At 39.2% G+C, this 21,974-nt stretch overlaps 1 protein-coding gene across 2 annotated transcripts in view; it reads left to right on the top strand.

Moving 5' to 3' along the window:
* The first annotated feature begins 2,690 nt into the window (after window positions 1-2,690).
* Window positions 2,691-21,974, top strand: part of JADE3 (jade family PHD finger 3) — a 201,285-nt gene continuing 182,001 nt past the window's right edge. For both annotated transcript variants that reach the window (XR_013482761.1, XR_013482760.1), the window contains exon 1: window positions 2,691-2,779. The gene's annotated coding sequence lies outside the window, so the exon portion shown is untranslated. The remainder of the gene's footprint in view (window positions 2,780-21,974) is intronic.

Raw genomic sequence — 21,974 nt, 5'->3', positions numbered from 1 at the left:
AACCTTAGATTTCCTTCCATTCATCAGTAATCCACCTAGGGGGTTTTCTTTTTGAAAAGCCTCAAAACCAGTTAAATGGGCTATTTTCATTTCTACTCTTTAGATAAAGGCAGCAGGACCTGTTACTTACATCATAGACAAACAAGAGATTCTAGGCTCTCTGCATTGGAAGGGACCACAGAGGTCATCCAGGGCAATGTGTACCTGAACAAGAATTTCCTTTACAAAATCTCAGCCATGTGACCATTCGGTCTTCGCTTGAAGAGTTTTAGTGAGGGAAACTGAGGCAGCCCATTCCATTTTTGAATAGCTCTACTTACCAGGAGGTTTTTCTTTCCTAAATTCATCTCTGCAACTTCCATTCATAGTATTCCTAAGCTTTGTTTATAGGTGCTGCTCTTATTGTAGCCCAAGATTGTATTAGCTTTTTTGGCTGATATCACAAGACTTCTGCAAAGACCTGTATTAAAATGATGCACAGTGAAGAAAACAAAACCAACACAATATATTGACTATAGCTATTTAAATTTAAAAGCCTCTGGACAAATAGAGTAGATGACACTGGTTTATGTATTATCAGTCACTATCCTTCTTTCATGTTTTGTTATATAATTGTTTTTTGAATAAAATGTGTGTAGTTGATGGTTTGTTTGATGTGTTACATCAAAGTTTGTCAATTAAAATATATTCATTTAAATCAAGTGCCATAGTGGTATATTTGCTGCATAGTGTCTATTAATTGTTAAAAGAGTTTAGGCAAAGGCTTATCAGTCCCTCTCATAGACTGTTTTGACCATTCCTTGATTTTTTCCCGTAGCTTTTCCCATCTCTTTTCTTTTGTACCAGTTGTACTTCATGCCTGGAATCATCTCACCTCCACAACTCAGTCTGCTGAAATCTTTTCCTGCCTGAAAAGCCTGCCTCAGGTGCCATTGCCATCATGAAGTCTTCCTTGATCTTGCCAGCTCAAACACATGGTCTTCCAGAAAGCATGAGAAAATCGATTTAGAATTCGTTAGAAAGAAACTTGGGAAAATTCCATCATTTTACAGGTGAGAAAGGCTAAATGACTTCTCCAGGGTCACACCGGTGACAGGTAAGTCAAGAGCTGCGATTTGAATCCAGTTCCATAATCTATGCTCTTTCCATTACGCCAGGCTGAGTTGATAAAAAGGTAAAGAGAAGCTAGATTTTTCAATTCTCAATTACCACTTCTCCTTGATTTTCAAGTGAAACAAAATGTTGTGTACTGACTTTCTTCTATTTTCGGACCATATTTATGTCTTCTATTTCATGAATGCATCTTTTTCTTAAGAAAGTTAAAAAAAATTGTGACCTGAGTACTTCAAGTTAACATTTTCCCATCTGTAGGGGATACACTTCTAACCATTTAATATAGAGAATTTGCATTTTGCTTTTTAATCTACCAAGAAGGTCTATTATATTTAATTATACTAGTGAAAAGTACTACATGAGTTAATTATGATCTTAAAGGACTTATTTCTAAGAAGACGGATCTGGCGTTCCATCACTTAAACACTGTTATATGTCATTGGTACTCAGGTTTTAATAAATGTATTCCGTTAAGAGCCACTTTGGCTCTATTTATTACTACATCCAATTAAAGCAGTGACCACCTAGCTCATCAGTGATTAAAAGGGATGGTGTGTCTGAGACAGAAGCCTCATTAACGAAAACCCTGCTTTCCGGATTAGGTAACAAAACAGGTGGTTCCCCCTCCCCCCTTTTTCCTACTCCATCTGTTCTCTAGTGCTGGCCCTCCCCTCTTAACCCTCCCCCCTTTCAAACAAAGAAGATATTGCCTGAGCCTAGGAGGGGGCAGGACCCGAGAAATGACCCACCTGGAAGGGAGCAGAGCAGGGCATCTGCAAGTGTAGGGCCCTCCTGCGGAGGCACAGAGGTGCCAGTGTGAAAACCAGGAGGTGGAGGAGGCGGCGGCTGTGGCACGGTCTGGTAGCGCCGAGTGGGTGCGCGGAAAAGTTCAGGATGCCTTGCGTGTGAGTGGCGGCGTCCGGGGAGGAGGTACTTACTTAGCGGCTTGGCTTGTATGTATGTGGGAAGGGGAGAAGTGGACGGGAGGCAGGGGGAGGCTGGGGGCGGTGACTTCGGGGCAGCCGCAGCGGCAGGTATAGAACGAAGTGGGGGGAGGCAGAAGAAGAGCCCCCCCTTAGCCGGAGCTCTTCCTTCGGAGCAGCTGGCAGGAACAGAGGGGAGCCCCGCGGCCGAAGCCAGTCAATGAGGGAGAGTGTGGCTGGCAGGGAGGGAAAGGGAAGAGGCGGAGCGTGGGAGCCAGCGGTGTCAATAATACAATAGGGCTCTTGTGTGTCTGCCGCCGCCGCCGCCGCCTCCTCCTCCTCCTCCTGCTAGCCCGGGAGAGGAGGAGAGGGAGCGAGAGCCCACGGGCTGCGGGCAGAGGGCGTGGGGGGGGGGAGAGGGAAAAGAAAAGGGGGCGGGGGGCGCCTGGGGAGGAGACTCGGCTGCCTGCCGCTGGCATGAGGAGTGGAGCAGCACCCGCCGAATAGGCAGGCAGACGCGGGCGGTCGGGAGAAAGGAGGAGGTGGAGGAAAAGGGGAGGGGTGGCGGGAAGGGAGGGGAGTGGGGGGTAGAGAAGAAAGCGAGCAAGCCCGGGCAGGCGGGGAGCGAAGGAGGGAAGGAAGCGAGCGCCGGGGCAGGAATGAGCCCGGGGAGAAAGCCCTAATTCCTCGCTTGACTTACTGCACAGCCTGCGGCCAGAAGAAAGCCCCAATAAAGCCAGAAGGTAAGGCGCCGCGGGGGTGGGCGCAGGGGGTTGAAAGGGGAGGTAGGAAGACCGGGGCGGGAAGGTTTTGTAAACCGGCCGCCTCTTGCCCTTGTCGGCCTCCTCCTTGGCTGGGGCCTGGCGGGTGGGGAGGAATCGGTAAGGGAAAGGAAGGAGGGGGTGGGGGATGACTGGTGCTCCTGCGGCCGCTGCCTGGTGGAGACGGTGCCCGTGCAGCGCCGGGAGCGGCTCCGGCCTCTCGCTCGCCTTGCACGTTCGGGCTCCTCTGGCAGCTCACGACTGGCGGCGGTGCCCGGTCACTCGGCCGGCCCGCCCTCTTTCGCTCTGCCCTGCACTGACCCTGATGCCCGCCCGGGTGTCAGCTCAGCACCCCGGGCTCTAGGCAAGTCTCCTTCCCCGCCTTCATCGCCGCAGTTCTGGAGGGTGCACGAGATAGAGACCCACTGTGTGCGTGTGTGTATGTGTGTGTGTGTGTGTGTGTGCGCGCGCGCGTGTGTGTGTGTGTGCTCGTGCTCTCATGTGGGTCTCAGTCCTTGCACCAGGCTGGAATTTAGCGCCGGAGCCACTGCGGCTGCTTGGCTTGTGCAGGGGGAGGCGGGGGAAGAGGAAGAACAGGGCTGGCCGCCGCCGCCGCCCCTCGCCCCCACCCCTCTCCTTCTCTCCTGTGTCATCTTAAGTATCAGGGCCCTCACTCACCTCCTCCTCCTTCTCTTCCCTGTTCGCTGCTGTCCTGCAACTCTGCACTCTTCCCTTTCCCTATCTCCACCCCCTTCCCCTCACGCCACTCACCCTGCTTGCTTGGGGCAGACGTGCGGGCTAGTGGGTTCGAACCGGGAGGGCGGCGGCCCAAACAGCAGCAGTAGCAGGAGAGTCGGGCCACGGGACAGAAGGATCCCCTGGACTTTAGGAGACTGTTGAGAAATGCCAAAGCAAGAAGAAAAAGGGAGGGGCGGGAGGGAAAAGAAAGAGATTTAGAGGGGGCACAGTAGGGGGATTCTAAGGTTAGAGGGGACGGCTGTGCACATACTTTGGAAGCCACTTGCGCTGCTAGCTCTCCCGGTGGGAGAGTGTTAATTTGTGCCCTTGAGTGCACCAGCTGTGAGGTCTCCTAGTGCCAACAAAGAAGTAGCAAGAGGCAGCCCAGTAACCTGCAGGACTTTTAACTTTCCCTCCTCACGGTCAGTCACTGTTGTTCTTGAATTAGTGTGGTCGGCCTGTTGTTTCCAGGAGTGCTGTTGCTTGGGGGATGTGTAAGTCGGGCGTGATTTCCTTGTTTATGAAGACATTCTCCAACCCTGCAGAACACTGGAAACTTTTTTTTTTTAACGTGCATGCTCAACTCTTCTGGCGTTGGTTTTTATTTCTTTCCTGCAGGAATGTGGAGCAGCCTGTTTAAAAATAATCCTGTCACCACCACCCCTTTTGAAGCCAGATGACAGTAGGTGAGGTGTGGTTTAAAATGGTACAGAACAGCTTATTAAACATCAACATATCTCCCGTGCATTGTAGGAAGGAAGGGTGGTGTCTGGCACTCAATAGGTCAGTGCTACTTCATTTCAGTTAAATAGACACTTATTGAGGGCTTATTAAGTATTTCACTAGGCTGGGCATGATAAGAAATATGAAGATAAATAAAACATTGCCTCTGCCCTCAATGAATTTAAAATCTGTTAGATGAAATGAGGCAGAAATGAAGATGAAATAAAGCCTAGATATAGATAAATACATTATATGTGGTGCTAAAGGGCAGGAGGTGCAAGTGCTTTAAGAAGTTGAGGGAGGGAGGACTCACTTCTCATCTGGTAGTAAAGGTAAGGGATCAAAGAAAGTTATAAGGAAAATAATGGAGCTAATTAGTCTACTACAGAAAATCTTTTTAAAAATCCTGTTATCTTTTGGTGGAGGGAAAGGGAGAGAGCATTTCCTTACATCCTGGTAGAGAAAGGGAAAAAAAAACCTAACCCATGCATGTTAAATAATTACTTGAGGACTTTTTTCAGATAGAGTTATTGTATACTCCATATCAAACACCTGGCTGATCTGTGGCATACTAGGAAATGCTGTAGGAAACTTGTTGGGTTGCTTCAGACACTTTCCCCCCTTATTGAATTGTAAGGAAATCCTCTGCTCCAGGTGTGTTAAAGTTTTCTACACATTTAGTTCTCCAGTAGAGGATGAAACGCTTCTTGACTTGCCAGAACCTCTCAGCTTCCAAATCCCATGTTATATGGTTTTATAGGAAATCAAAAGAGATGTGATTATTCAACCATTTAACTCCTCAGCAGGGTTATACTGTCGAGTGGTAAACATTACAGAAAGAAGCCTTGGAGGTAGAAGACCCATCTGTCTTTCCAGGAATACAGAAATTGTCATCTCTTCAAGGAACCCTGCCTAAAGCTGCCCCTGTAAATCAACCCTTTACTTCCTGCAGCCTGTCAAAATGAATGAAAAATCATTTACGTTAAGAACTAACTTGGACAGGAGTCTAAAGTCTAAAGTAACTAATGCATTTTTCCATTGTAATTGATATTGATAAAAATTATCTTTATCTCCAGATGAACATCTCTGTAGTTATTTTATGGTAAGATAGAAGTGAGGAGGAGAGATGTTAATAGAAAGGAAGAAGTAAAGTCACGCTGCTTTATTATTTCCTTTAACACTTAATAAACTCCATTATTATAGCAATAGGAATCTTGATCATTGTATCTTTTTTTAAAGTAGTTCTTCTGAAATTTGCATGACTTATAAAACCATATAAATATCATCAGAATATCATAAATAAAAATAGATATGACTTTTATGGAGAACTTCAAGATTTACAAGGAGTACTGTCATCTCAACCAGAGTGAAGTAGGTCAAGCACATATTATTATCCTTATTTTACAGATGAGGGACTGAGTTGAGAGGTCCAGTGACTTTTCCAAGGTCATAAAGTTAATAAGTGGCAGAAGGCAATAATTGAACCCTGGGCTCTTTGGCCCCAAAACCAGTGTGGTTTCTGCTGTGTTATACTGTATTGCCTCCAGAAGATTGTTTTGTTCTGAGCACAGAGCCTTATTATGATCTGAGACTATAATTCCTTTTTATCCTAGGAACCTTCTGAAATATGTTCTATTAGTTTATGTTTTTTTTAGGTTGGGGTGGGTAGGAGGGTTCTTACCCTGTTTTGACAGGTGAAAGACCTATTGTTTTCCTACCCCACCCACATTTTAAACTTTTAAAATATGCAGTTTCTTATTTTAAGTTTGAACTGATTTCATGCCATGCTTTAATCTTCTTGCCTTTGTACTTTTCTCCTCAATTTTGTTTCCCCAGTGAAGAGCTCCTAACTTCATATTGTCTCCTTAAAGCATCTCTCCCCCCCTCACACACACACACACACACACACACACACACACACACACACACACACACAGAGTTTATTCTTGATTGTTTAACTCTGTAGAAACCATTTATGGATCATTCATGCTGTTTGCTTTTCCTTGTTCCTCCTGGTTTATAATTTATTAGCAAAAATCTTATAAATTCTCAAATTTGGCCTCAGACACTTGACACTTACTAGCTGTGTGACCCTGGGCCAGTCACTTAACCCCGATTGCCTCACCAAAAAAAATCTTATAAATTCCTTCTCACTTTTGGATCCCTATAAAATTGATCACATGCAGGTGAATCAATCCCCATTCCCTTTAAGAGTTTATGTATAACTGAGAGGAGCAGTAATTTTGAAGGGGCCTTGCAGTTGGGCCCACCTTTATATTTGTAAAGGTGAAAGGATGTGTTGAGTAGCCACCTGGTTGAAATAGGCAGGTGGAAGGAATGAGTTTAGATAAAGAAAGATACATGTTGTTGTAGGGGCCCTACAAATGGAATATTTTGACCTTGTGATCAGGTGCCATTTCCTTTCCTCCAATCACTTATGTTTTGGCTCAAGCATAGTCCAACTTAAACTTAGGGGCCCTTTGTTTAAAGAGTGTTGACTTTTCTCTTATCTCTCCTGCCTTCAGAGTGCCATCCTTGATCATATATAATGTTCAAGGAAGCAGGAAATCCAGATTTTTATCTCTTACTAAATAGTTGTGTGTTTTTGAGCAAATCTTTTTCTTACTGAGCCTCTGGTTTCTCATCTGAAGAGCAATTCAGATTTGCTATGGTTTTGCTCCCCTTTTAGCCTTAGCCCTTTGCCTTTAGGTATGGGTCAGAATTGAACTATTAAGATAGTGGTATGTTTTGAAAGTGAGTAGAAAGTTAGTTGGTGAGAAATTAGAGGTAGAAATTGGTCTTATTTTTGGTGGCAAACATTGATTCCATAATTTATGAAACAAATGACCAAACTAAGATGATAGATTATAAGACAGTACTCAGGACCAAGCTCAGTACTGAAAAAAAGTATTTTTTTTTCTCTATCAGCCTGTACCAAGGAACTTCTACACGTAGCCCAAGACTTAGCAAATAACGCAGATTTGAAAGCTGTTAAATTCTGCTACTCAAAGCACACACTTCATCAATGAATGTGTTGATAAGAAACAAAATTTTACAACATAAGAGTTGAAAAACTTTTTTTTTAAATCATGAAAGCATGTCTAGGAGGGAGGCTGACAAGAATACCAGGGTGGACACCAGAACAAATTCGGAGTGTGAAAAGGGATGATAGTACCTAAACATGACTGAAGTTTAGTGCTACTAAACATATCATGTCAAGCTTCTTGAATAGTTTAATTAGCATCAGAGCAAGTCATGCTTACTGATACATGGGAAGACAAGATCACAAGCAAAAGAATATAGTAGCTCTTACTTTAGCACCGATGTGTATAAAAATCTTTTGATGTGAAAACTATTCCTAGAAAGCAGTAGGTTTTATAAAATTAAATAGAATAATGAATGGGGAAAATATGGTTCTGTTCTTGGGAAAAATAAACTTGTATGTTGTTATGAAAAGGAAAAAAAAGAATTAAAAAACCCTGTCATAATTGTGTGAATTATTGATTCTTTTATACCTTATCCAAGAAACTTGTTGACTTGGGCATGTCACTTTTCCAGGCCCCCATTTTATTTTCTCATTCCTACTCTGAGGTGACATGTGATCAGAAAGTATATGATATAAAATCTCTACAGAAGGTAGTGGGGTAGCACCAAGGATCCTGGGTAAAGTTGTGGTGGGAGCAAAGTAAATGGATTTTATGCATATACTGAGCAGGCAGGTCCTTGTGAAGTTAGCTAGTTTGCCATGCATTGCAACATGTTTCAGTGCACTGTGCAGGCAGTGAGTTGGATCACCAACATCAAGTATTCAAACTTTGTCAATAAAAGTTTGAGCTGGATATTTGTGTACAATGAGTGGTGGCAGGATAATGCTTATGGAGACCATCAGGTTCAAACTCTTCGTTTTACAGCCAAGCCCAAAGAGGTGAAGGGATAAGGGCAAAGTGACACGCTTCTTCAGAAAGAGAGTGACTTTGCTTCTGAGAAAGCTGCAGGGGCAGGGGCTGCCATTCCATTCTGTCAGTCAGCTAGCATTTATTAAGTTCTTCCTATGTGCCAAGGACTGTATTAAACACTGAGAATATAAATGAAAGTCAAAAGAAAGACATTGTCTACCCTCAAAAAGTTTACATTCTAGTGGGAGGAGCAGATAAAAGGAAGCTGAAAAGAGCATAGGATAGACAAATGTAACCCTTTAGGGATGACAGGAAATTCTGAGTGCAGACTGGAGAGGAATGAGATATGGCTGGCCTGAGCACCTCACTTAAGTGGATATTCTGGGAGAAGTGAACCAAACAGAGGGAGTCATAACATGGTTCATTTTGAGCAGGGGTTCTTAACTTTTATTGTTTCATGAACCTATTTGGCTCTCTGGGGATGCCCATTCTCAGAATGATGTTTTTAAATGCCTAAAATAAAATGCGTGGAACTACAAAGGAAACCAATTATATGAAAAACAGTTATCAAAAATTTTTTTAAAAAGTTCACAGACTCCAAATTAAGAGCCCCCTAATTTATTTTTTATATATGATATTTTACTTTTACCCTAATTATATGTTAAAACCATTTTAATGTTTTTAAGAAGTTTTGAATTCAAAATTCTCTCTCTCCTTCCCTCCTTCCCCTTCTTCTTCCTGAGACATGGTAAGCAGTTTGATATAGTTCATACATGTGCAGTCATATTAAACATTTCCGTATTAGTCATTTTGTGAAAGAAGACTCGAATAAAAAAGGTAAAAAAATAGCATACTTCAGTCTGTCTTCAGACAATATCCGTTCTTTCTCTGGAGGCAGAGAGTAAGCTTCATCATTAGTCCTTTGGGATTGTCTTGGATCAATTTGTATTGCTGAGAATAGCCAAGTCATTCACAGTTCCTCATCTTACAATGTTGCTGTTACTGTGTATGATGAAGAACCCCTAGTTTAGAGATACAAAGTTGTGAGTAGACTGTTGAGGCCAAGAGGCAGAAATAATGGTGCACTAGAAAATCCCTAGTTCTGCAAACCTAACCAAAAGGAAATTGTCTTTATGTTCATGGAGAGTGGAAAGAGCTGTGGTTGAGCTTTTTAGCCAGATAGATAACCAGATTATCACTATAATCATCTGAGTGGGATTGGTTACATGTATATATAATTTCATTATATTCTTTGGTAAGTTTACATGTAAAATAACATTTTATATAAATTGGCATATAATGTATCAAGTAGCTTTCACTTTGTTACCTTAGAACCAAACTGCTTTTCTATGCCTTTCCTCCCTCCAGTGAAGGAATCCTAGTGGCCAGGAAGTGTTAAGGGCAGCTCCAGGTAGCCTCTTTATCTACTCCTTTCTTTAAAAAAAAAAAATCCAGATGGGCACCTCATAAAATCCGAACAGCTTAATAGGTCATTTCCCCTCCAGTGATCTACCGTGGCAGAGACAAAATTTCCTGCCTTTTCCATTAACTTAGATGATGAGTTTGTATAGCAATGGTTAAAGCTAGTTCTGTAGAACATTTTGAAAATGTAGTTTAATTATATTAAGACTTTTGCTTTTTAGGCTATACAATAAAGCAACTCGTTATCCTAACTTTGGTAAGCACTTAGAGCCTGGGATTGGCAGAAAGTAGTAACTGGGAACCTAAGTTATTTATCATGGTCAGAAATGGAAATGTCAAGTGTCAGACTTTGGTTAGAGTAAGTAAAGATGAAGTTTCTTCAGTTACTAATTAGGGATTTGGTTCTGTAATGTTCATTAGAGAAAGGGAGGACTCATGCTTCTTATTTACTTAGGGTCTTTGTTGTCAATGTAATGGTGGTTTTTCTCTTTGGTATTTTTTTTTGTTGGATTGAGAAAAACTTGTTTCCTGATCTGTAATTAAAATGTATAACAATTATATTAATCTGACAGATATATAGAAAATCAGCAACAAAGCCCTTAGGCTACTTTTGGTAAGAGTCTATTTAAAAGATTCTGTTTGTAAATATTGTATATTCATGAACTTAAATAAACCATACATATTTCAGTTATCAATAGCTTCCTCTTATTCTATTAATGGAATCAAATGATGATGTCTTGGTTTAAACAGGACATTTGACCTTGAGAGTTTTATTCATATGCACTAGAAAGAAATAGCAAATTTGACTTTGTGTTCCAGTTGTATATTAAAATTCAGGATGACATGAATTGACTTGGTTGATTATTTTTGCTAGTAGAGGATTGTACAGGTTTCTATAATTAAACTAAAACTGTGTCTGTAACTAAAACAAATGCTACAATCTGAGAATATATGAAATTTGCTGCTGCTCATCACTCCTTAATAGAGATTTATAAAGTTGTGTGGTTAGAAAAAAATTCCTGAAACATCATATTCTGTGCATCGGAGTGAAAGCGCCTAGCATGGGTCTTAGAATCCAAAGGGTGCTGGTGAGAGGACCTGGCTTCAAATCCATGTTCTGTTCTTGTTTGAGTTTGGGCATGTCATTTAACCTTTGTTGACTTCAGTTTCTTCTTTGAGAGAGTTGAGCTAGATAGTCACTAAGGCCTCTTCCAATTCTAAATCTAAATCTGTATTCCTAAAACATGAGTTTAAGGCTGCAACTAATTAGGCACATAACCCTATACACATAACTTAATTTCTCAGCCTATTTTCTAAGCTTTAAAATAGGAATGATACTGGTACTAAGATATGTGTGTGTGTGTGTGTGTATTGATCAAATAAGATAATTTATGTGAGAGTACTTTATAATGGCAAAGAGTTATACAATATAAACTATTATTATCATTATTTAGTCAAGAATAAGACTTTGGAATCCTACCATCTTTTCAGTACAAAGCTCAGTAATCTTAAAATGGGTAAGAAAATGCTTAGATACTAGCTACTCTGGCCACTAACCTTTGCCATGTGTCTTTGCTCATGAAGATCTGCAGATGGATTTCTTTAACTGTAGAGTTCACTGTCAGATTCTGGAGAATGTTAATGCCATATGGAGTTAAAGGGATAAAATGTACCTGATGAAAACTCATTTTTAATAAAACGATTACCTAGAAATTCTTTATGGGCATATTTAAAATTGGACCCTGGGAAGCTAACCTTGTGGCCTTTGTGTATAATGTTCTCTTTTAGCCAGTCTTATTGTGGTAGAATCAATCAACCAAGAAGCAATTATTAAATGACCTACTATGTTTTAGATATTGTGTTAGGTATACAATAGGGATACAAATGTAGAACTGAGATAGTCCTTTCTAATAGAGAGCTGGAATCGCAGTTTCCTTTCTTCAAAAACACCATGACTATACTCCTTATAATCTGAATGCTGTTAATCATCTAAGTTTCCCAGAAGCACTTCAGAGTTCTCTAATTCTAAAATTATGAATCCTAACTTGATAAATAATTGGATTTCAGTATGAAAGGCTCCCTGACATCGGGGTTCTGCATCAGCTGTTACCACATATAGTTGCACCCACTTCATTCTGACACATGAAACCCAATGATCTGTAACTGAGTATATACAGCCTTCCGGAAACACCCCTGGAAGGTGCTATAGTGGGAAGGTCACTGGCCTAGGAATCATGAGAACCAACTTTTTCTCAGTAATTGAAAATCATGTGTTGGCCCCTGTCTGTCTGGGAAACCTCAGCAGGTCACTTTTTCCTGGGTCCCCCTTTCTGAGTCTCCATTTCTTCAAATGGGGAAGTTGGACTGGGTGATCTTTCTAATTCCAGTATGATTGGGGGATCTGAGAGACCTGACTTTTTGGGCCTAGTTCTTCTCATGTTTCACCAAACCTTCAATAATTAGTAAGGTAATATATACCAAAGTATCTTATTCTTTGGCTATGCTACACAGTTAACATTTATGTACTGCTTGTTCTCTTCTTCATCAACTGCATAGAATATGCACGTCCAGATAAATGGTGAGTTCCTTGTTCGCAGGGCCTGTTTTGTCTTGTACTATTTCTGTATTGCATCGTGCTGGTTGCACAGATATTCTAGCAAGCAGGAAATCGAGTGTTTCATCCTAGTCCTGCTATTAAATAATTAAGTGGCTTTGAGCAAATTTTTTTAAACCTCTTTGGCCCTTAGTTTCCTCCTCTGTAGAATGATGGGATTGGATTAGAATAGTGATATCAAACTCAAATAGAAATGAAGGCCACTAAACTGTATATAACCCTGCAGGTTGCATATTGACTTAATTTTAAAGTTTAATGTTATCTGTGTTTTATTATATTTTTATTTATTTTGTCAAATATCTCCCAATTACATTTTAAGCTGATTCCTTGTTGCCCAGTGGCTATGTTTTTGACACCTCTGGACTAGAAAAATCTCCAAGGCCCCTTCCAGCTCTAATTTCTATGATTCTATGTATTAATTTTATATATCTCACATGACATGATATGACCAAATATACTTCCTCCACCTCCTCCAACTTTGAGAGGCTATGATGCTCAGATTTTAAAATGCTTGTAGTTATGTGTTAAAAAAAAAGTAAGAATCCACCATAAACATTTTAAGAAATTACCATTTACTGAGCTCTTAGGAACATTTCCATTTCTACCCAGAAAAAATAAACTAGGGCAGTATTTCTCAAGCTAATTTGTCCATAGAACATTTTGGGGCTTCAGATATATTGATAAAATCTGCACATGCTGTTCTGGGGGTATTCTATGCTTCTATATAAAGAGAGATGGTAGGGAAATGTTGAGGCAAAATAGAGAAGTTCATGTTAATCCTAAAAAACTCACACATAATAAGGATTTTAAAATAGATGCATAATTTCATAGTTAGTAAATTGCAGGAAAAACATTAAAGTGGAAATTCAGAATTCTTATGCAAAAAGATAGGGTTCTATTTTGTACAGTTTGGAAAATGCTAAACTGGATTTTCTTTGTTGTTTTAAGCTTGTAAACAGATGACCATGATTTACGGGACTGTATTATTTTCAGTTTTGTATTCACAGTTACCCTGTCTTTGATGTCTCTCAGCATTCTCTAAATTAAGCCTAAACTTCTTTAGGAGGCCATAATGTCGTATAGGTGTTTTCAATTTTAAAGAAAGAAGTGTTTGCAGAGTCTTAAATCCTGCATGCCGTGATAAAAAATGTTTTGCATCACTGCATAGTATGACTTTAGATGTTAATTTTTAAATATGCAAACTATAGTGATAGGTGGAGCTGGTTATAATCAGTGGTGTGTTTCTAGCAATTGTAGAAATCAGTGCTGACACAAAAGATGGTCTATTGTCTCCATGATGGATATTCTACATTCCAGACATTTGGGAGGTCCCTTCCCCCTACTAAGCCTCTTCTGAGAGAATTAACGTGCACAAAATTGAAATATGCTTCTATGTATATTCACAGAGTGTGAGTCATCAGATATTAACACTTTAACACAGCCTTTACCTTTATCCTAACAAACAGCTCAGAGGCATAGTATGTTATAGAAGAACAAAATTAGACATAACTGGGGTTAAGGATGAATTGGCAGTCTTACTTGCATATTAGTATTTGCTTTGTCAGTTACATTTATAGTGCTGAAGTTAACCCATGAAAGTTGTTTTTAAGGCAGGTATTCTCTTTCCAGTTGGAGCCCTAAAAATCCAGAATTCTACATAATAATTTAGGTTGTTTTATAAATACCTTACCTTATTATATTGTACTTTGAATTACCTGAACTTCCTAGCATCTGGCATTGAGGCTTTAATGTGTAATGTGGCAACCAGGTGCGGAATTTTATAGCAAGAAGTCTAACACCCATGTATTTGCTGGTTATAGCTCTATAATTACAGAGCAATCTATTGTTTGCCCTGATTTTCTCTCTCACTCTCTTTTTAAATTTAATTCATTTCCACACCCTTGAGAGTAGTTGAGCTTATGGCATTTCAGAGATCCTGTTTTGTAGAGGTGAATTAATACAGAGTTTGGGTGGGAGCTGTAGTACAAGAACAGGTAGCTTGGTTCCCTACCTCCCCTATATGTAGTATTTTAGGATATTTTATTTGGGAAGTGGAAGTAAACTCTTCTTCCAGGTGCCTTCGTAAGTCAGCAGAGGGAAGCTGATAAATTCATGATTTTTTTTAGCAGTTTATTGAAACCAGTTCTTGTAGAAAATGTGTTTTTGCTTGTCATAAGCTGTCAGATTTTGTCTTAAGAAATTTGGAATAAATTTTTTGAGAAACATTTAACATTTTTCACAGGACCACCTGTGAGTAAAGATGATAATTATAAAAAAAAAAGGGGAAACTCTAAACTTGTGTTTTATGCCTCTTGTCTATATCTTTGATATTAATTAATTAATTAAAGGGGAACTGATGAACTTATTTGCCATCTTCAGTTAGATGTTACATGACAATGCTGTGTTTCTTGCTTACTATACAAGAAATGGCTTATGATAAAGAAGTGATCCTTGGTTTTATTATTGTTGCAAAAAGAATCCCAGAATCTCAGGGGGACCATCAAATTAGAGGAGCTTCTTTTAGTATAATAGAATTCCAGAGCTCTAAGCCACGTTAGGGATCATTTAGTTCAGATGAGGAATCAGAAGCCTAGAAAGGTTAAATTGATGATGTTGTTTTTCATATCACACTTGCTTTCTTAACAGAGGCAAAATATTTGGTCTTAAAGATATGTCCATCACCACATAAGACAGCTAGATTACAAGATAAAAATTTATTATGTCATTGTTTTTTCCTGGGTTTGGAAAGCCTTGGATGGGCTTGCATAGGGGTATATGGGAAAAGAGTATTTTCCTTTAGGTCTAAAAAAAATAGCTAATTTGTTACTACTTTGTGTCTCCCGTTTCTTGTAGGGGGAGGAAAATTTTTCTTTTGTCCTTAAATTTCAATGATCTCATTGCTCTTGCTTTTTTTTCCGAAGGACTTGTATATGCTGGCAATCATGACCATGCTTATTAGTGTTGAGTAGGCATGCAAGGGAGTTGCTCACTCAGTCACTATCATAGGATGAATAACCTGTTCAGGTGCAGTTTATAATATTTGTAGGCTGGACAAGGGCTTCTAGGGCCACCCTTCAAAATTTGCAGTGCTTAAAAGCAAATTGCATTATTCTAGTGTACAGTTGGGGAGATGATAGTTTGTGAATATAGCTTTGTGTGGCTTTATTGGGAGAAGACTTCTTGTTCATGATTCTCTCAGAGGCAAAGGGTACCTTGATGTGTATGAGTTGAATTCTTATACCATAGAACTCAAGAGAATTCCTCCCCTATATCTCTAAGCAATAGAAGGAGTGGTGGAGGTGGAGGTGGAGGGAGGGGGTGGGGTTCTGTGTTTTTATATGTTTATAACCCTGATCCTTCTCCCTTCTCGAGCAGGATTTATCATGCAACACCTGGGAGCCAGCAGCAATGATAAACTGCCAGCATCATAATCTAGAATTTAAAAGGATATTAGAAGTATTGTAGTCAAAATAGATGAATAAACTAAGTCTCAGGGAAGTGGATTAACTTGTGGTAGGTCAGACAAGTTAAGTAGCCAGGCCAAGATTCAGATTCCAGATTCAATGTTCTTTCCATTACAACTAGGAATAACACTTGAACTTGCTGTAAATAGCATATTGGAATCAATGAATAATTCTGTGATGGAAGCATGAAAATAAACAGTGTATCGTATATGTTATGTCCCATTAAGTCATAATTTGCTTGATAAGAGAGACTAAGTCTTACTTTACTCAGAAAGCACCTTATTAAACCCAAAGTTCATGGTCGGCAAATATATTTGGTTTAGTTGATCGATTTTATTACAAGGGACTCTCCTAATCAATTATTATTAAAATAAGCAGGTCATCAACTAGGTCTTAGAAGTATTTTGGCCATTTAGACATTTTTATTTTGATAATATTTGTTTCAATGGGACTTGGCTTGTACTTTTTTTTTTTTAAAACGAGGTCATTTAAATGTTTGGGTTTTCCCCTCAATTTTGAAATAAATATTTCTTGTCCTAAGAAACATATAATGCTGAATTCTTGGGCTACTTGGCCTGGAAGGAAGGGGAGAAGAATGGATAGTCATTTTGCCTTCTCTGGCTTCTATTCTCTTATCAGTAAAATGAAGGGTTCAGCTTACCCTGGTCCCTTTCAGCTTCATGATTGTTTATTTGGCCTTCTTGTCCTTCCTTCTTTCCTTGCTGACTTCCCCCTTGGCTTAGGAATTATCTGCCAATTTTCCCTGGTAGCTACAGCATTAATTAATGTGGAATTTTAGCTGCAGTCCTTGGGATGGTTAAAATGTCAAATCATAATTTATTTTACTGGTAGATAAATACATTTTGATTTTGAATCTTCAAATGTGGCTGATTTCAGGGGTGTAATTAAAGCTTGTATTACCACGCTGGTTCTTAAGGAGGAAAACAGCAGGATTGTTAATAATCCTAAGTTTAAATTGGTTTCCCAGGCAAATCAAAAGAAATGTTATAGCACTTGGTTTGGTTTTTTTGTCGTCTTATTTTTTTTCTTTCACTTATAGGTATTTCTCACTGCCCAGGCTACTGGAAGTACCATGAACAGGCTGTAGACTCCAGGATAGATCGAATTAGTATGCCAATAAAAGGCGCCTACTTTCCTTTCAGGATCCATTAACCTACATCAGCAGAATTAATTGTACTCTCCCTAACTTCCTGCTGCCTTGATTTTCATTGTCTTCTAAATAAAGAACCTCAGTGAAATAGCAGATAGCACCTGAGAGAGGAAAAGATCCTAACTTCAGGGTAGCTAACCACTTAGCCATCAGCCAGGTTGTTCCCTTGATTTCCACTTCAAACCGTTTTCCTGCACTGGGCTTATCTGGGAGGGTGCATAAATAACCTGGATACCTCTCCTGTTCCAGTGTGTTCCGGGTACTGTGAAGTTTATTGAACTAAGACCCATGACTGCCATCTCTGACTTACATAACACTCAGCGTTCTCAGAAAGAGCTTTCTTCTTAACTGACCTTTCTTCATTTGCTGTTTGTAGTGGGGAGTGGGAGGATGCTGTACAGTGTTCCTTACAGTGGATGAGCCCTAGCAAAGGAAGAACATATTCCCTGCTGGAGTGTCTTTTTAAAAAATTGTGGTGATATGTGCATTCTGTTCTTGTGGATTCCTTAGCAAGTGCCTTCCATATACTAGACACTCATTATTTGTTGAATTGAATTATCTTCTAGAGTAGTTTCATCTTTGTTGGCAATTTGTTTCTTTCACATAGTGGTGATTGATGTTTTTTTTTTTAAATAGATGTTCACTTTTGGCTTTCCAGTTACTTTATTTCCATCTTTATTTCCATCTCATAATTAAAGCTACAGTATTCCACATAGAGAGGTTATAGACTTTACCCCTAATGTAAGAGCTTATAGTATAGGAAATAAGAAAAGAATTTCACAACTGAAAGAAGCTATATCTAGCCCAATTCAGTTTGCAAATGAGGAAACTGAGAGAGTAACAGTAGGCTTCTTGAGTCAAGGGACTCTTTTTTTTTTCTTTCTCTCTTTGTAATCTTAACCAGTCAACAAGGATTTATTAAAGGTCTCCTAAGTGCCAGGTACAGTATCGGGTACTGGGCATACAAAGGCAAAAGTGAAATCATCCAGTAGACAGAGAAAACATATATATATGTAAATATATACAAAATAGAAGATGAATTTTGGAGGGAAGGCTAGAGTCCAGAAGGTGGAGGACATGGGGAAGTGGGACTGAAGGGAGAGATGAGTAAAGGCCTCCTGTAGAAGGCAGTGCTTGAACAGAGCCTTGAAGGAAATTAGGATTTTGAGAGGCAGAGGTGGCGAGGGAGGGAGAGTGAGTGTGCCAGGTGTAGGGCCAGGTAGTGCAAAGACATGGAAATGAGAGATAGAGTTCAGTGTATTGAAGAATAGGAAGAAGGCTAGTTTGGCTGGACCTTAGAGGACATGAAAGGTAATTGGATGTAATAAGGCTAGAAATGTGTATTGGGGATAGGTTGTGAAGAACTTTAACTGTTGGAGCTGTTGAAATAAATTGAGCTGAGTTGTGATGGAGCTTTAGAACCTAGGATTTTTTCTATTACACTGGATGTCTCCTTTCATATCAGTTCACTTTTTGTTACTTAAGGAGTAGCATTTAACCCCTCCTCTTTATCTAATCATCACACTTTTATTTTAGGAAATTGAATTTAGGAATTTTGAATATTTTATGTCTTTATTTGGCATTCCCTTATTAATTAGGTGAACTCTGACATATGGTGATTCTTCTATAATATGGCATTCTGTTTTCGATAGCCCAAATGAAAAGATTAAAGGGAACATTAATGTAGTCCTGAATAGGCAAGCATTTGCTTTTTAAAGATAAACTCATAAGTCTAATACAAACTAGCATCTTTAGGAGGACGCAAAAATGATTTATTCTTTACAGCTATTCGAAGATGTTTTTATCAGAGCTGTCTGTGTTTTCACTTAGAAACAAAAAAAGCTGGCAACTGTTTAGTCAGTTTAGTTGACAAAAACATCTGAGAGGGTAGATCCTTAATTTTTCTTTTTGGGAGTCAGATTTCTACTTTCTTGTCTTTTTCCCTTATCTTCTTCCCTTTTTTGTTTCCTCCCCTCTCACTAAAAATTTTCACCTTCTAAGATTTTGAACATTATATGCCAAAGAAATGAATGGTTCTGAGTGACTATATAGTGCTATAGAAATAAATTAGATCAGTCTCATTTAGTCTATGCCTGAGCAACTTGAATTTAGAACTGGTAGATTCCCTCACCCTCCAGTTTTTATGCAAAAGTAATAGTTGCTTGAGTAAAGCTTCTGCTGTATGGGCACAGCAGAAAATAAAATTCTTGACTCTTCATTAAACAAACAAGCACACTTCTTTATGGATCTATTTTTAAACACTGATCACCAGCAATTTGCCTTTTTCTAATTTTTGCCACAGTATTGGACTAACATGATCATCTACAGTTTAAAAAAAGTAAGTGTAAGAAAGATCTGTTAGCAATTTGTACATAGTATTATTTTGTCTAAGCATTTAAGAATGTAGTACCTGTTACGTACCAGGCATTATGTGTGTGTTTAAGCCTTCAAGATGCAAAGAAAAGCAAAAGAAGCAAATAAACACACAGACAGAAAAACAGTCTCTCTTCTCAAGGAGCTCACAGTCTAATGGGGGAGGCAACATGCAAACCGCTAGGTACAAATAACATATATACAAGATAAATAAGAGATAATCAACAGAGAGAAGGCACTAACATTAAGGGAGATTTGGAAAAGCTTCTTATAGAAGATGGGATTTTTTTTAGCTGAGACTTGATGAAGCCCAGGAAGCCAGGAGACAGAGATAAGGAGAAGGGAATTCTGGAGAGGTTTAGTTTCCAGGTGACATTTGAAGGTAAGTTAGTAACAGTGTGCTTATGTGTGGTACTTATCCAACACCAAGGGCTTTCTTCACTTGGTGTAGGTCTCCACAGCTGTACCGTGGTGCATACAGGGATGGAAATTACCTTTCTTTGTTCAAAAGGTCGACTTCTACCTCCTTCAAACTGCTTTCAGTTAACATAGTTTTCCATCGGCTGAGTCCAGGTTAAGAATGGCTTTGAGGAGCCACAGCGTAGTCTTTAGGGTGCTCTTTTTTTGGACCTTCAGACTGAGGCTACTGCATTAAATGTTCATTGATGCTGGACACAAAGCCGCTCATATGATGCTTGTTGGTTTGGCTGTCTATGCTAGCCATCAACTCCTCAAGAGAGGCAGCACTGTTGTAGTGGTTGGCCTTGAAGCCAGGAGGAACTGGGTTCAAGTTGTTGCTTGCCTGTTTATGATGCATACTGGCTGTCTGACCCTCAGCAAATAACAACCCTTGAGTGATTTAGGCAGCTCTCTAAGACTATAAATTGCAGAGAAAGTGATGGGTACAATGCTAGGATCATTTTCCTAAAGTGAAGGATGATTAATTCCAGTATGTGATAGAAGATCATTTGTAAACTTTCTCTATTGCTTTGTATTTCATTGTTTTTGTTATTGTCCTTAGGTTATATTTAAATGAAAAAGAACACAATTCTGGTTTTTCCTCCAAAATTTTATTTCTGAATGCTTCTGTGGAGATATTTCCTCCTTGTTCATCTGTAACTCATGGTGGACCACTCAGTCCAGGAACTTGACCAAAACCCAATGATTTTCTTTTATATTTTTGCCATAATATAGAAAAAAAAAGTGTCAGAATCCATGAGAAATCCTTGTCTTTCCTGACCTGATTGACTATAATTTGCCTTGTTACTATGGCCCAGTGACTGCAAATAGCACCTAAAGAAGTCAGGTATAAAAACCCATCTGAAAGTCTAGATTTATAAAGGCTGATCTTAGATCTGTTTCATACCATCTTGTTTTGATTAACTGTAGGCTGGGTCATTATTCTAACTTTAAATGTCTCCTTATACTTACTATTATAAAGGTGCTTACATATAAAAATCCATGGCATAAAACATATTAAAATGACAAAAAATGCTTGTTGAATATTGTGTGTGTTTTGTGTTGTTATTCAAATCTGTTATTTAATTTGACAGTCAATCAGCTATCATTTATTAAGCTTTTTCTATGCACCAGACACTGTGCTAAATGCTAGGGATACAAAGAAAGCTCCTTCTCCTATTCCCCCCTCCCTAACATGGTCAGTCTTTGTTCTCAAGGAGCTTGTAGTCTAATGGGGGAGAAGACATACAAAGAACTATGTACAACCAGGATATGTGATATATATGTATATATGTGTGTATTTATATATACATATGTAGACATATACACATATGCATACATATATAGAAAAATGGGGGTAGTCTCAGAGGGAAGAGACTTAAGATTAGGAAGGACTGGGAAAGACTTCTTTCAGGAGGTAGAACTTTAGCTGAGACTTTGAAGGAAGCCAGGTAAGCTTACTTAGGAGGTAGAGATGAGTTGAGAGAGCATTTCAGCAATGGAGGACAGACAGTGGATATGCTGCCAGGATATGCCAGGATAGTCAGACCATGGAAAGTCATGTTTGAGGAACAGAGGCATTGCAATGTCACTGGATGGTAAAATAAGGTATAAGAAAACTAGAAAGGTAGGAAGAGTACAGATTATGAAGGGCTTTGAAACCCAAACAGAGGAGTTTATATTTGATCCTAGAGGCAATAGAGAGCCGTGAAATTTATTGACTGATGGGGGAGGGAGGAGGTAATGTTATCAGATCTCCATTTTAGGAAGATTAGCTTGATGTCTGAGTGAAGAATGGATTGGAATTGGGAGAGATGAGGCAGGGGAGAGATAAAGCAAGGAAATTAGAAAGCTCCTTTTCCTAGTGCATATTAACAACTATTCTGTAAATATTAGGCGTATAGAAGTGTCCACAGCATTGAGGGCCTAGAACTGCACAGCCTGTTGGTCCCTGCACTTGAAACCAAGTCATCTTGACTCAAAAGTTGAACCTCTACCTACATGTCTTGCTACCTCTTCTGTAATAATGACACTTTTAGCATATGTAGTATTTTTATATTTTTATTTCTATAGAAAGTTTGTGTTATAAATTTAAACCATAAACAAAAACAAATAATCAAATATAAAAAACAAGGAATAGCATCTCACATAAAACTTCTAACCAATGAACAGATAAACAGGTATCAAACAAGAAATGCCTTTTGTTCAGTGTTCCTTTCCAAGTTCATCTGAGGTTCTGCTATTTTTATCTTTTACTCTTGGAAGAAAAAAAATCACAGACTTTATCAAATGAGATAATGCATGTTAAGCATATTGT

This window comes from Phascolarctos cinereus, unplaced genomic scaffold, assembly GCF_003287225.1.
Source record: "Phascolarctos cinereus isolate Bilbo 61053 unplaced genomic scaffold, phaCin_HiC Scaffold_726;HRSCAF=1367, whole genome shotgun sequence".
NCBI classification, from domain to species: domain Eukaryota; kingdom Metazoa; phylum Chordata; class Mammalia; order Diprotodontia; family Phascolarctidae; genus Phascolarctos; species Phascolarctos cinereus.
This window is presented reverse-complemented; position numbering and strand designations above follow the sequence as displayed.